This window comes from Falco naumanni, chromosome 6, assembly GCF_017639655.2.
Source record: "Falco naumanni isolate bFalNau1 chromosome 6, bFalNau1.pat, whole genome shotgun sequence".
NCBI lineage: Eukaryota > Metazoa > Chordata > Aves > Falconiformes > Falconidae > Falco > Falco naumanni.
This window is the reverse complement of record NC_054059.1, coordinates 63,010,885-63,023,334: the sequence shown is the minus strand read 5'-3', so window position 1 is coordinate 63,023,334 and position 12,450 is coordinate 63,010,885. Positions and strand designations below refer to the sequence as shown.

Genomic DNA, 12,450 nt, shown 5'->3' with positions numbered 1-12,450 from the left:
GTAACAGTGACGCTAAATACCAAGAATTAAAAACCTGTGATAAGGACCACTATCAATTAATGTATTTTTCCTCCACAACTAAAGGAAATACTGTTTTTGTTATGCAATTAGTCTACTGCCATACAATTACTTATTAAAATTTTATCCAACTATGCTGTGTAAGAATAATTTTCAGTTAACTAAGAATGTCTTTATTTTAAAACTTAAAGGGGTTTGATTTCTGAGACCACACCCTTTTGGTTTGTAACCATTTTTTTCTGACACACAGAATAGTGAATATTCTACCAAATAAGGATTTTTGTCTCAATTTGCCTTCTCTGGCAAAAGTAGCAATGCATCTTTGAGGAGTGCTTGTACCCTCACTTTTATAAACCAGATTTTTCAATAATTTACACACTTCTGACAACAAATGCACTATAAATAGATAACAGTTTTCCTGTAACAGTGATTTCTGGATAAATTGACCCCAGCAGTCAATCAGAAACGTAACTATAATGAAAAGTATGTAGAAAAGTAGCTAACATTTCCTAAAATATTATACCATGTTAAAAGCTTCTGCTACTTTCAGAACATTATTACATATGCCACAGTTAATGACTGCTTACAAACAAATACTAAGCCCCTTTTTCACTATTTCTGAAAACATCATGCTGTGTTGTAGTAACACCACTTAAATCAGTGGAGTTCTTTCCCAACGAGAAAAGTGAATAAACAATGTGTATTTGGAGTCATACTGACCTAAATAATACTAAGACTACCTTTATGCTAGTGAATTAAATAGTGCTATGGCATGAATCCATGCCCTGGACCTATTTTTTTTTCTGAAACATAAAATCTCACAGCAGTCCCTGACGCTCTTTTGATCTTGGCTGCTTGATCAGCTGTTTTCTGAGGGTTTCCTGGGCACAGCTAGGGCACTAGCCCAGTCTGGGGACCATTCCCAAGAGGCAGGCTAGCTGCAGCCTGTGCTCAGGAGGCTAAGGGAGCTTAACCATATGGAAGTGGCCATGCTTAGCTGGCCTCCAGGCTAGAGGGAGGCCATGCATCATTCAGTTTATACATAAAAAATATAGGTAGGGAGCAGAAATAATAGCAGCTGTAAATAGAGAGAAGGAAAAAAACCCAAAACCAACATACATTCCCAATTAATATATCATTATTACTAGAATAAAAGAGACAAACCCTGACAAATCTGTTCTCTTGTGTCCCTGGGGGATAAACAGAAGTGAGCGGCCAGCTTCTGTCTACCACCATGCTGGGGATTTACACTGTATCTCCATGCTGTGCTTTCCATATTGACCCAGCGCACTTGTGCTGATATACATCCCAGTCTAGAGGCAAGCTGTCTCATCCATAAGCGCTGCTTACTGATACATGTCAAGTCACATAAACAACACATTCTCAACTTAAATTGCTGAAACAGTAGACTAAGTAAATTAGATTTCTTTCCAGCTGCCCACTGTCTTTTAAACCTACACCCTGAGCCTAAACACATTAGATGACATTTTCCTCTTAAAGTCGTTAAAGAGACACACCTGACTTCCCACTTACTTTCTTTAGTTATGGCAAAAAGACACTTCCCTTCCGCTTTCTTTCTGTTCTCACCTTCAGTCTGCCTCAAAGCACGAGCTGTATTCAGGAATAAAATAATTAGCAACCTTCCACTAAGTAAGTGCCTTTTCAGGAAAGCACCTGGTAACCTTTCCAAAACTTCCACTTCAACCATCAGACTAAAAATTTCATCTACACAACAGTGTGCACTCTAGAACTGGGCAAGAAGTATTCCCCACATCAGGAAAAACGTTTGGAGCTTTTGAAATTCTTTTTGGAAGTTGTAAAAGGAAGTTATGAATCTAAAAAGTTTAGAAATAAAAACATTTTTATTAGAGACAAATCAAGAGTCTTGTGTCAATATTTTGGGGACATTTTTTTCCATTTTTTTCCCCGTATTTTTACTAAAAATCACCCTGTAGATAAAAAAAGAAAGAAAAATACACCTTTTGACAGAAATATGATTACAGCACACAGAAAATGTATGAAAATACATTTTTTTCTACAGACAGCTTTGGTTTCAAGGAACTTACATGTCTGAAGAACATAAATTTCAAAGACATTTCAACCAGCTTCAAGTTTTTCATTAGAGCTGGCTGAAATATCTTCAAAGACAAAATTTTTGTAATAAAAATTTTGATCCATTCTGAAGTGGCACAAAAAATAAGGATTTTTTTACTGCAGAGTATTTTCAAGGTGAGAAATAATAAAAAGGCATTAATCGGATATATTTACCTTGTGTAAAAGAGAAAATTATTTTAAGAAACTTATATCTTACTTGGTTCTGAGGCAAAGAAACCAAAATTTTCTAGTTTGTGCTTTGTTACATAAGAAGCAAGATGACAAATCCAAATGACAGATAAATCTTTTTCGATCCATTTTTGTTAAAGAAAATAATTTCTGTTCAGGGATAATGCTGGTACGTAAAGCTTCTGTCAGGAAATTCATCCTTTGTTGTTTCTTGTTATTAAATTGTGTAAGGTGGAGGTATACACAAATGTCTCTAAAGTATCTGCACCATAGACAGCCTCTTTGCCAGCCACCAGGAGAGAAGGAAAGGTACTTACAACACAGTAGGTTCAATACATAAGGGAGGAAAGAGCTGTTGATTCGTGTCCACCTGAATCTACCCCACTAGCAGCCAGGGAACAGTTCCTCAAAGAACTGCTGGGAAAGCTGCCACAGAAATGAAACACATTTTTAGGTAGATCTGAATGCTGGATTGGGTTTCCATTTTCTGCAGTTGCACAATTCAACTTTCTGAAGCTTGGGTTTTTTGGCTATACCTGAAGGAAATTAATTTCATTCTTAGGTCAGAAACCATTGAATACAGGATACTGGAAGAGGGGCTAGCAATGTCAGTTGTAACCAGAATTGTTTGGTACATGCAAACTGAGAACTTCTAATGCTAGAATGACTTTTCACTAATTCTCCTCAAAGCTTTTCGACCTCTGAGTGAAAACTCTGTAGCTGGTAAAAAAGTTACCAGTCATCTTTTCATTTTTTAAATTATTTACCAAAAAGATTATAATAGATTATTTTAGCCAGATTGTGCATCACCATTCAGGAATGTTATTTTCCACCAGAAGACAAATAAAGGCATGTGGTCTGACTATACTGATAGACTCTACGCTGATAGACTGTTTTCCTACTGCAAATCTGTTTCACTGATTAATTGGAGATTAATCCTTTTACAAGAGGCAGGAATGTGAAATCATAAATAGGAAGGGTTTTCTGCCACCTCTGCCATTATTTATACTTACACAGCAGCTACAAGGACGAGGACATGCAGCAGCAAATTAAAATAATTTCCCCAAAATCCTACTTCTGATATCATGCCAAAGTTAGCTCCACTCAAACCAATCAACTGCCTTTTCAGCATCAAAAGCTGATATTAAAAAATGGTATATCTATTTCCTGTATTAAATACAGTGCTGCATTAAATACACCTCTGCTCTACTGTCATCTTCTGTTCTTCTGTATTCCTGAAGCTCCACATTACACTGTCTGATAAACTTTCCTGGTTTTTCAAGGTAAAGTGTAGTTGCTTTTTCAAGTCTTAACAGGAAGATCTTAACTGTGATTGCAGACGACACTAGCCTGTTGGCAAAATATCTTTCAGATTCATGTTTTTCAGGACATAACGTAACATTGGCTTCAGACACTGAACTGATGATTCACTTTGCTTTCTCCTTTTTCAGGTTTCGGTTACTTTTTTGGTTTGTTTGTTTGTTTGTTTGTTTGTTTGTTTGTTTGTTTGTTTGTTTGTTTGTTGGCAGTGCTGGCTATTATTTATAGCCTTGGGTTTAAAACATTCTGCAGGGGAACCACTGGACGCTGCTCTTTTACCTTCAGGAAACAGTTTAACCACTCAGCTATTTATTGTGCTGTCATATCTTCCTCTGTATCTTCATGGTCAGAAAGGAAGAACAACCAGCAAATCCCCGCTGAGGTGAGGAAACCAGATAGTAACGAAGCATAGCACTGTAGAGATTTTGATATTAGAAGAAAAAGATTATATATATAAACACATATATACACACAGATATATGTGTATACAAATACACACAAAATCTGCCAGGGCCATCTGGATTTCCAATGTGGGAAATAGTTATGTTCTGGCTTTTGTCTTCTTTTGAAGCTTCCATCCTATTGGTACATCAGCTTTAGTTACTTCTCCCATGGCCATAACATGTTAGGTAACTCAGCTTTTGTAATTTTATTTTTAAACTCAGTTGTATTTATTTTTTATGTTTTACTGCTGCCTTAAGGATCTTTCATAAAAGAGTACATTTTTTCCTCTCTTAAAAAAACCCAGTAAGACCAATCCCTACATATTTTTTACTTGATTTTGCCATGTCTCCACCATTTCCAACCTTGTTTCTAGGTTCATTTAGGGTTTTGCCAAACTCAGTTGTGTCTGTGTATCTGGCAAAAGTCGCACCTTCTATAACAGTATCTGGAAAGAGAAAAAATAAAACCAAACCTGTCTGCACAGAATCCAGGAGGCAGTGTAAATCCATTTCCATTGATGTAAACTGACTTGTCTCCCATGAGATGCCAGTTTTCTAAAGCTGTCATCATAGTAGCAATGCCAGGTTGCAAAGGGAGGTTTCGATGTAGGTTGAAAGTCCGTCAGCTAGTGCAGAAAGTTTACATGCTGCTGAGCAAGCTTAAGTACCTGTTGTAGAGGACAAATCCCTTATTCATTGGCTCATTTTCCACTAAATTCTACATAGGATTAATCCATTAATACTAATATTTCCTTTACATACTTTTAAAGAAAAATAGTATAGATAAACAGATAGCTAGATTATAAATCGGTTCATGAAGTCCTTCTACCAATCATTTTTGGTATTCGCAGACATTTTTTAGCAATTTGTGCTGTAATGTAAAATCCTGTCATCCCTTGGTAGACTCTGAATACCTGTGTGCTGTAATACAGTCTAATAGTTTTATTTATGACAGTCCCTTGGAGACTCCAGCAACTGTGTGCAGTCAAGATTGTTCAAGCCATTATAATACAAGATTGTATTACAGTGATTTGAATGGATAAAAGTTCTTTCATCTCCAAAAGAGAAATGGATTGATAGACACTGTTCTGTAACATATCAGGACAAATGCTTGACTTTTATCCCCCAGACAGTGAGCTGTATTTTCTCAAGCAACGCTGTTGAAAGCAACAAGATCCTAAAGGACTAAGAGGGCTAGGGCACAAAAAGTACAGAAATTATCTTCTTTTTTTGTTTATTTGTTTGTAGTGTGAAACATTCTATGGCAACTCAGGTACTTTAAAAAGCCTTAAAAATATTTGGAGATATTCAACAGTTTAAACAGGGGGTCATTCCTTCAATTTGCCTCCTTGAAAAATGTCTGGAACTTACAAAATTGGCTATTAAAGCCTACCTTATGCAGTATTAGTTCCTAATATTATATCTAGAGTTCACTTTGCAGTAGTCCTTCATTATAAACTTCATCCTTCATACCTTATATACAAAATTTCACTGTGATTAGAAATATCAAAGAATACAGCTGTGAAACTCTTTTTAAAACAGTTAATAGCTTGCAGTACTTCTAAACCATACAAAACATTTTAATAGAAAAAAAGTAGAAATATTTTAAGCTTTTCCCCTGGAAGTTAAAAATTAAAGTTGCCTGATGCTGACAATATTTTATAACCACAGGTTTAAACACTTGAATAAACTTGGGAAAATGATTACTTTTCATGGTCATTGATCATTAAAGAATCTTTGTTCAACAAAACAGGTGATTAGGTCCCTTTGAGGTCACACATGCTTAAAGACTAATATTTATTTAAGGGTTTTGCTGATGTGAATCTTTCTGCAATTACCATTTCATCTGATTATGTTAACAATGCACAGTAATGCTTGTTTGTTCAGGAAGAAATTTTGTGCTTACAGACTTGTAATACTTTACAAAAAGAGCATGTGGAGCTAACAGAGTATTTATGCAATAGGGCAGAAGTACTACTAAGTGCTACTGCTGGGTTGGGCAAACCAGGTACATAAATAAAACATAAAACCACAATCTTGGTAGTAAATGGTGTCTGGCCATTTTCCTTAAAAGACTAAAAGTTCTGTTCTTGATTATTTTTTTAATTTGCATGCATTTGTATTTTGATACCAAACTAAACTAAAGTATTTTTACCGGTATATGCATCTTTATTTCACTTAGCCCGTAGCATATAATTTCAATCTGCATGATTTTTTAGTCCTGACTGAGGTAAGAGAAAATTAACACACACTAACACACATACAAACACACACATGAAAACAAAGTGCAGCTGAGGCTAGACTAGGCCAGTAACTGGTATTTTAAGTTGCATGTGACACTCTTTCCTTGTTCTGTTGCACTGCATTTAGATATTGTATGGCTCTCCAGACATGCTATGCATAATTTTACATACCATCTGCTTTACATGCCAGGTTCCATATGTACAATGTATAACCTAAAACCAATATTTTGATTGATTTGAGCTACAGTGGAGGCTTTTGTTCTAAAATTGCTGGATAGAATAATATAGTCCTAAATAGATTATCTGATGAATGTGTTCTAGGATTAACAAAGAATCAAACTGACTTTGAAAAAGTTTTTAAAGGTGTTAAGAATTACAAAATTCAGGTGACTTTCAACAGTCACACTAATATTGCTTCTTACTTTCAAATACTAAGAGACCTTGCTACCACTCACTTGACAACCATAGCAATACAATGGCATAAACACATTTCAGAGGCAGGCAAGGGACAGCAAAAATAGTCTAGAAAAAGATATACCTGAATAAAGATGAACAGCACTTATTCCTCAAAACAGGATGAGATTTATAAACATGCTAAAAGTGAGTAACAGATATTCAGAACCATGTCCTGGAGATTCCTGGCAGTTCATTATCTGGCTTCTTTCAATCCTGTTTTAAATACTCAGATCTTACATACTCTTCAGTTACTCTTCAGGTAAGCCTTAAAGACCTAACTTTCTGTTTTGGAGATGCTGAACTGGCTGCATTTCCATACGCACATATGAAGAACAAGTATTGGAACATCAAAATGAAAAGAATTCAGTATTTCAAACAATGGCTCTCAGGACAAAACTTAAGATTTATTCAAATATGAATCTTCATTTTTAGAACTGCTGACTGTCTTCATTCAAGCAAGCAAAGAGGATTACGCATCGCTTTGAACTTTAAAAAAAACACCAACACCCCTCAAAAAAAAAATCCCAAAACAGTCCAGAACTCTTAATATGGAAATAATCACTATACTTTTCACATTTGACTTGAAATGGAAGTATTATCAACAAAAATAGATCATGGCATTACAATGTATCAGTAAGCACCAGATAAAGTGGAGAATACAGGAAGCAACAAAGCAGTTCAAAGAAAATTTTTCTCCATCCAATGTCCCATAAAATATTTACCCTTCACCTCCATATATGACACATGATTAAAAAAAGCATTTGAATTCACAGGAAAATTAGAAAGGAACCTGTAATATGACATTTTAAGAGGGAGGTTTCTGTCTTCCCTATGTAATTCCAGTGAGAGAAGAGACAATCAGTGAAGCATTTGTCCATTTTACAAGGACTTTTTTCTATTGTAACATGAACGTATTAATCTGTTCACAGTTAAGTATCAGTGGCACATTCAGTTCAATTCAATGACAATTCTACCAGATGCCTACAAATAAAGCTGAACAAGAGATGCAGCACCTCGGACCTTTTTCATACTTGCCTATTAACACAAAGTTGTGCTTAGAAGGGAAACATTATTGGACCATAACTGAGAGAGGTTGTTTTCCCTACTGTATCGGGTTTGTGTGGCAAGGTTTTGGTAGCAGGGGGGGCACAGGGGTGGCTTCTGTGAGAAGTTTCTAGAAACTTCCCCTATGTCTGATAGAGCCAATGCCAGCCGGCTCCAAGACGGACCCACTGCTGGCCAAGGCCAATTCCATCAGTGACGGTGGTAGCACCTCTGGGGTAACATGTTTAAGAAGGAGAACGAAAACCTGTGCAATTGCAGCTGGAGAGACGAGTAAGAACATGTGAGAGCAACCACTCTGCAGACACCCAGGTCAGTGCAGAAGGAGGCAGGAGGTGCCCCAGGCGCTGCAGCAGAGATGCCCCTGCAGCCCCTGGTGAAGCCCATGGTGAGGCAGGCTGTGCCCCTCAGCCCGTGGAGGGTAACGCTGGAGCAGGTACCCACCTGCAGCCTGTGGAGGACCCCACGCCAGAGCAGGTGGATGCCCCAAGGAGGCTGTGACCCTGTGGGAAGCCCACACTGGACCAGGCTACTGGCAGGACCTGTGGCCCCATGGAGAGAGGAGCCCAGGCTGGAGCAGGTTTGCTGGCAGGACTTGTGACCCCACAGGGGACCCACACTGGAGCAGCCTGTGCCTGAAGGATGGCACCCCATGGAAGGGACCCACACTGGGACAGTGTGTGAAGAACTGCAGCCCACGGGAAGGACTCACATTGGAGCAGGTCATGGAGAACTGACTCCTGTGGGAGGGACCCCACACTGGAGCAGAGGAAGAGTCTGAGAACCCTGTCCCTGAGGGGGCAGGAGCAGCACTGACAGCGTGTGATGAACTGACCACAGCCCCCATTCCCTGTCCCCTGTGCCACTGGTAGGGAAGAGGTAGAGAACTCAGCAGTGAAGTTAAGCTGTGAAGAAGGGTGGGGTGGGGGGAAGGTGGTGTAACATTTAGGTTTTATTTCTCATTATCCTACTCTAATTTTATTGGTAATAAATTACACTATTTTTTCCCCAAGTCAAGCCTGTTTTGCCCATGACAGTAATTAGAGTGATCTCCCCCTGTCCTCATCTGGATGCACAAGCTTTCCGTTATATTTGCTCTCCCCCAACAAGCTGAGGAGGGGAGTGATGGAGTGGTTTTGGCGGGCACCTGGCGTCCAGCCAGGGTTAACCCACCACACTTACCAATGTAATAGTTAAATTCTTCAAGGAGTATGGGCATAATTCTGATACTTGACAAGCTGTTGACCACATGCAGCATTTTTTGGGTTCTTTCAACACTCAGATTTGAAAAAGAATTAAAAGCGTGTCTTCACACTTCCCTTTTTAAGGCATTCCAAGCAACTGAAAATGGTTAGTCAGGTTACAGGAATAAGACTAGCTTTTGTCATTTGAATATCAGTATTTTCGTTTGTGTTTCATTATATATCTGACTGCTCCCAATCTAAACACTGCACTGAACAGAGGACGTTCTGTGAACTAGAACTTCCATTTGCTAATGGATTTTTTTTTTTGCATAAAATCTTCTTTGTCATCCATATAAATATGGGCATTTTAATTATTAATCAGAAGCATTCTTTCTTATTTGTATCTGTGTTGTGAAAGAGTTCTAAAAACAGGATAAAAAATTCATGTACATTTAGATTTTCCTCCTCCCTAGAGGCAAGTTGTTCATGAGTTAAATGCTTATGCAACACCTTGCCTTACAAACCGTACTACATTTCTCCCGTTACTTCTGTGTTGAGCCTTTCTGGGCCTGATCTACAGGCCACTGAAGTCAGTGGGAGCCCATCCAGTCGTAACCCTCAGCTTCCAACTTCTTAGTGCAGAAAAAAAAAAAAAAAAAAAAAGATATACAGCAGTGGAAAAGTATAAGGTACTAGATCTGGTAATACTTTATAATGTCTGTAGGTAAAACAATGGGCTTCAGTCTATCTTGATATGAAACATGTCAAGAAACCATTCCAATATTTCTCCACTGCAAAGTGGGAATGAAAATCTTGAAGACATTTCTGACAGAGTGCAGCTAAATCTCTTTGGTTAAAAAGCCATCTTTTAAAAATGAAGTTTCTTTTCTGCATCCCTCTCACTTTGCCATCTCTCAGCTTTCTGCCCAGTCCCTTTCATTCGAAAAGTATTAGGTATCGTTCAGCACCTTCTTCCTCTGAAGTCAACTGGGAGTTTTACCATTGACTTCAGTGGAAGAGTCATCATGCACAGGATGCAAAACAGTGAGAAAAAGGATCATTGTCAAAGCAGACATTGTAAAAGTAAGAAAAAAATATTTACGTGATTTAGCAAAATCCCCTTAAAAAACTCCAGCAGTCAACCCTTGCATACGTTTCCCACAAATCGCACCAGGAGGTCTAGGAGAACAAACAGCCCCTTGCCCGCCGCCCCTGGCATTGGGTAGCGGGAGTTCAGCCCCAGCCCGAGCAGAGTTAGCCGTGCGCAAACCCCAGCGACGCAAGAGCCACGCAGGAACTGACCGCAAACATTTTGCAAACATTAAGCCTTCCCTGAGGGACACGAGCGCTTTGCTACCGGCGCCCGCTGCAGCGCACGGGGGGCGCAGCGGGCAGGGCAGCGGCGGGCACCCCCTCGCCGCGCTGCCGGGGCACCGGCCGGGGCTCCGCTCGCCGCCCCGCGCAGCGCCGCGCCTGGGCGCGCAGCACCTGGTGCTCCCCTCCGCAGGTGAGGCGCCCGGCGGAGCTCCCCCTCTGCCCGGACGGCGGCACCGCCGCTCCCGCAACACCGGACCGCGCTGCCAGCCCCCGGGGACGTCGGCAAAACCGAGGTGGGGGAGAAGCAGGGCACCGTCCCCGGGGCGCGCCGGGGACACCGTACCCTTCGCGCCCCGGCCGCAGCAAGGCGGGAGCGGAGCCGCCGCGCAGGGCGCCCCTGGCACGGCAGGGAGCCCCTGGCACCTTCCCCGTCCTCGCGGGACGCCGTCGCGGCGCGCAGCCCCGTACTCACCGCGGTGCTGCAGGCAGCGACCCGCAGCCCAGGCGAAGCGCCCCCGCCCCGGCCGGTGCCCGCTGCGGTGCACAGACCCCGTCCCTCGGCGCCCACATCCGAGCCCCAGCCGCGCAGCTAAAAGTCCTTCTGAGGAGCACTCGGCGAGCCCCGCCGCCTTCTGCCTCGGATCGCTGTCATGTCCCCTCCCCTCGCCCCCCCGCCCCGCGCCCTCCCCCGGCGGGCGGCAGCACTATAAAGCGGTCCCTAACCCGTCAGATCACGCACTGGCAGAGGTGCCGTTCCTCGCCGCTGCTTACCGGGCATCCTTCAGAGCGGCGGGCGGGCGGGCGAGCGAGAGCGAGCGAGCGAGCGAGGGAGGGAGAGAGAGAAAGAGAGAGAGAGAGAGAGAGAGAGGGAGGAGGAGAGAAGGAGGAAGGAGGCAGGAGGCTCCTGGCGGGCTGCGCGGCGCTGAGCTGCGCTGCTCGGCAGCCTGGGCAGCTCGGCAGCGTGCTGCTGCGAGTCTGAGTGAGTGCCTCCGTGCGTGTGTGCGCGTTGCTCAGGCACCGAGGGGCGGCGGGAAGCGGCGGGGGAATTGGGGGGCCGCAGCCCGCGCAGCGCGGCGCAGCCAGGTGCGGCCCAGCGCGCCCCCGGCCCCGCGGCCCCCCGCGCCGCCCCGCCGCCGCGGCGGGAGCTGCCGGGGACGGGGTTGGGGGGGGGGAGGCGCGCACCCTCCCCGGTGGCACACGCACCGCGGCCGGGGGGGGGGGGCGGGGGGGGGGAGGGATTAAAAATAATGATAATAAAAAGCCCAGTCACCAGGAAAGAAAAGAAAAAACCAGCAAAACTCTGTCTCTACTTCTCGGGCGAGGTTTGAGCCCCCCGCCCCAAAGCTGCGGTCCCGCGACAGCGGCGCTCTCCTGCCGTGCCGGGAGCCGCCACCGCCCCCGGTGCAGCACGGCCGCGGCTGCCGCTGCCGGTAGCGCCCAGCTGAGAGCCGGAGCCTCTCCCCGCGCACAGAGAAGCCTGCCTCCCTCCTTCCCTGCCTCCCTCCTTCCCTGCCTCCCTCCTTCCCTGCCTCCCTCCTACCCAGCCCGCTAAGGCGGCAGCGCAGGCAGGTGCTGCCCGCTCGCCCGGCGGCCGAGGGAAGGGCAGGGCTGGGCCCTCCGCGGGGCGCAGCCGCCCCTCCGCCAGCCGCGGCCGCGCTCCCCCGGGCACCGGGGCGGTGCCAGGAGGCGGCCCCCGCCGGTGCGCGGCTGGAGGGGGGAAGCGAGGGGCGGAGGGGGGGAGCCGGCTGCCCCCGAGAGCCGGCGGCGGGCCCCAGGATCGGCGGCGGAGGAACGGAGGAGCGGCGGCAGGGCCCGCCCTGGCCGGGCAGCGGTGCAGTGCCCCGCCGCAAACGCTGCTCTCCCTGCTCGGCTCACCTTCTGCCTGAGCGGAGTGACCTGATGAAGCGGACCGAGGACAGTGCATCGTTACTGCGGGGTTTCGTGGGGGGGAGCAAGCAGAGAAGAGAGGGTGGGCATAATTATAACAATCACACGGGAAAGGGGGGGGGGGGGGGGGGGGAGGCAACACGCACACCAAAAAAGCCCGTTCTCGGGAGAGAATTCAAAAATAGCCACGGCAGCACTGAAAGTTGCTCGCTTTGTGATTTGCATTATAACGCTGCC

General features: G+C 44.3%; 1 protein-coding gene across 2 annotated transcripts in view; it reads right to left on the bottom strand.

The window, feature by feature from the left end:
- Positions 1–10,959, bottom strand: part of HS3ST5 (heparan sulfate-glucosamine 3-sulfotransferase 5) — a 195,618-nt gene extending 184,659 nt beyond the window's left edge. Inside the window, exons 1-2 of one of the 2 annotated variants that reach the window (XM_040599479.1) lie at positions 10,799–10,959; positions 4,538–4,732 (exon numbers count right to left, since the gene is read on the bottom strand). The gene's annotated coding sequence lies outside the window, so the exon portion shown is untranslated. The remainder of the gene's footprint in view (positions 1–4,537; positions 4,733–10,798) is intronic. The other variant, XM_040599478.1, reaches the window with a different exon arrangement.
- Positions 10,960–12,450: the final 1,491 nt, after the last annotated feature.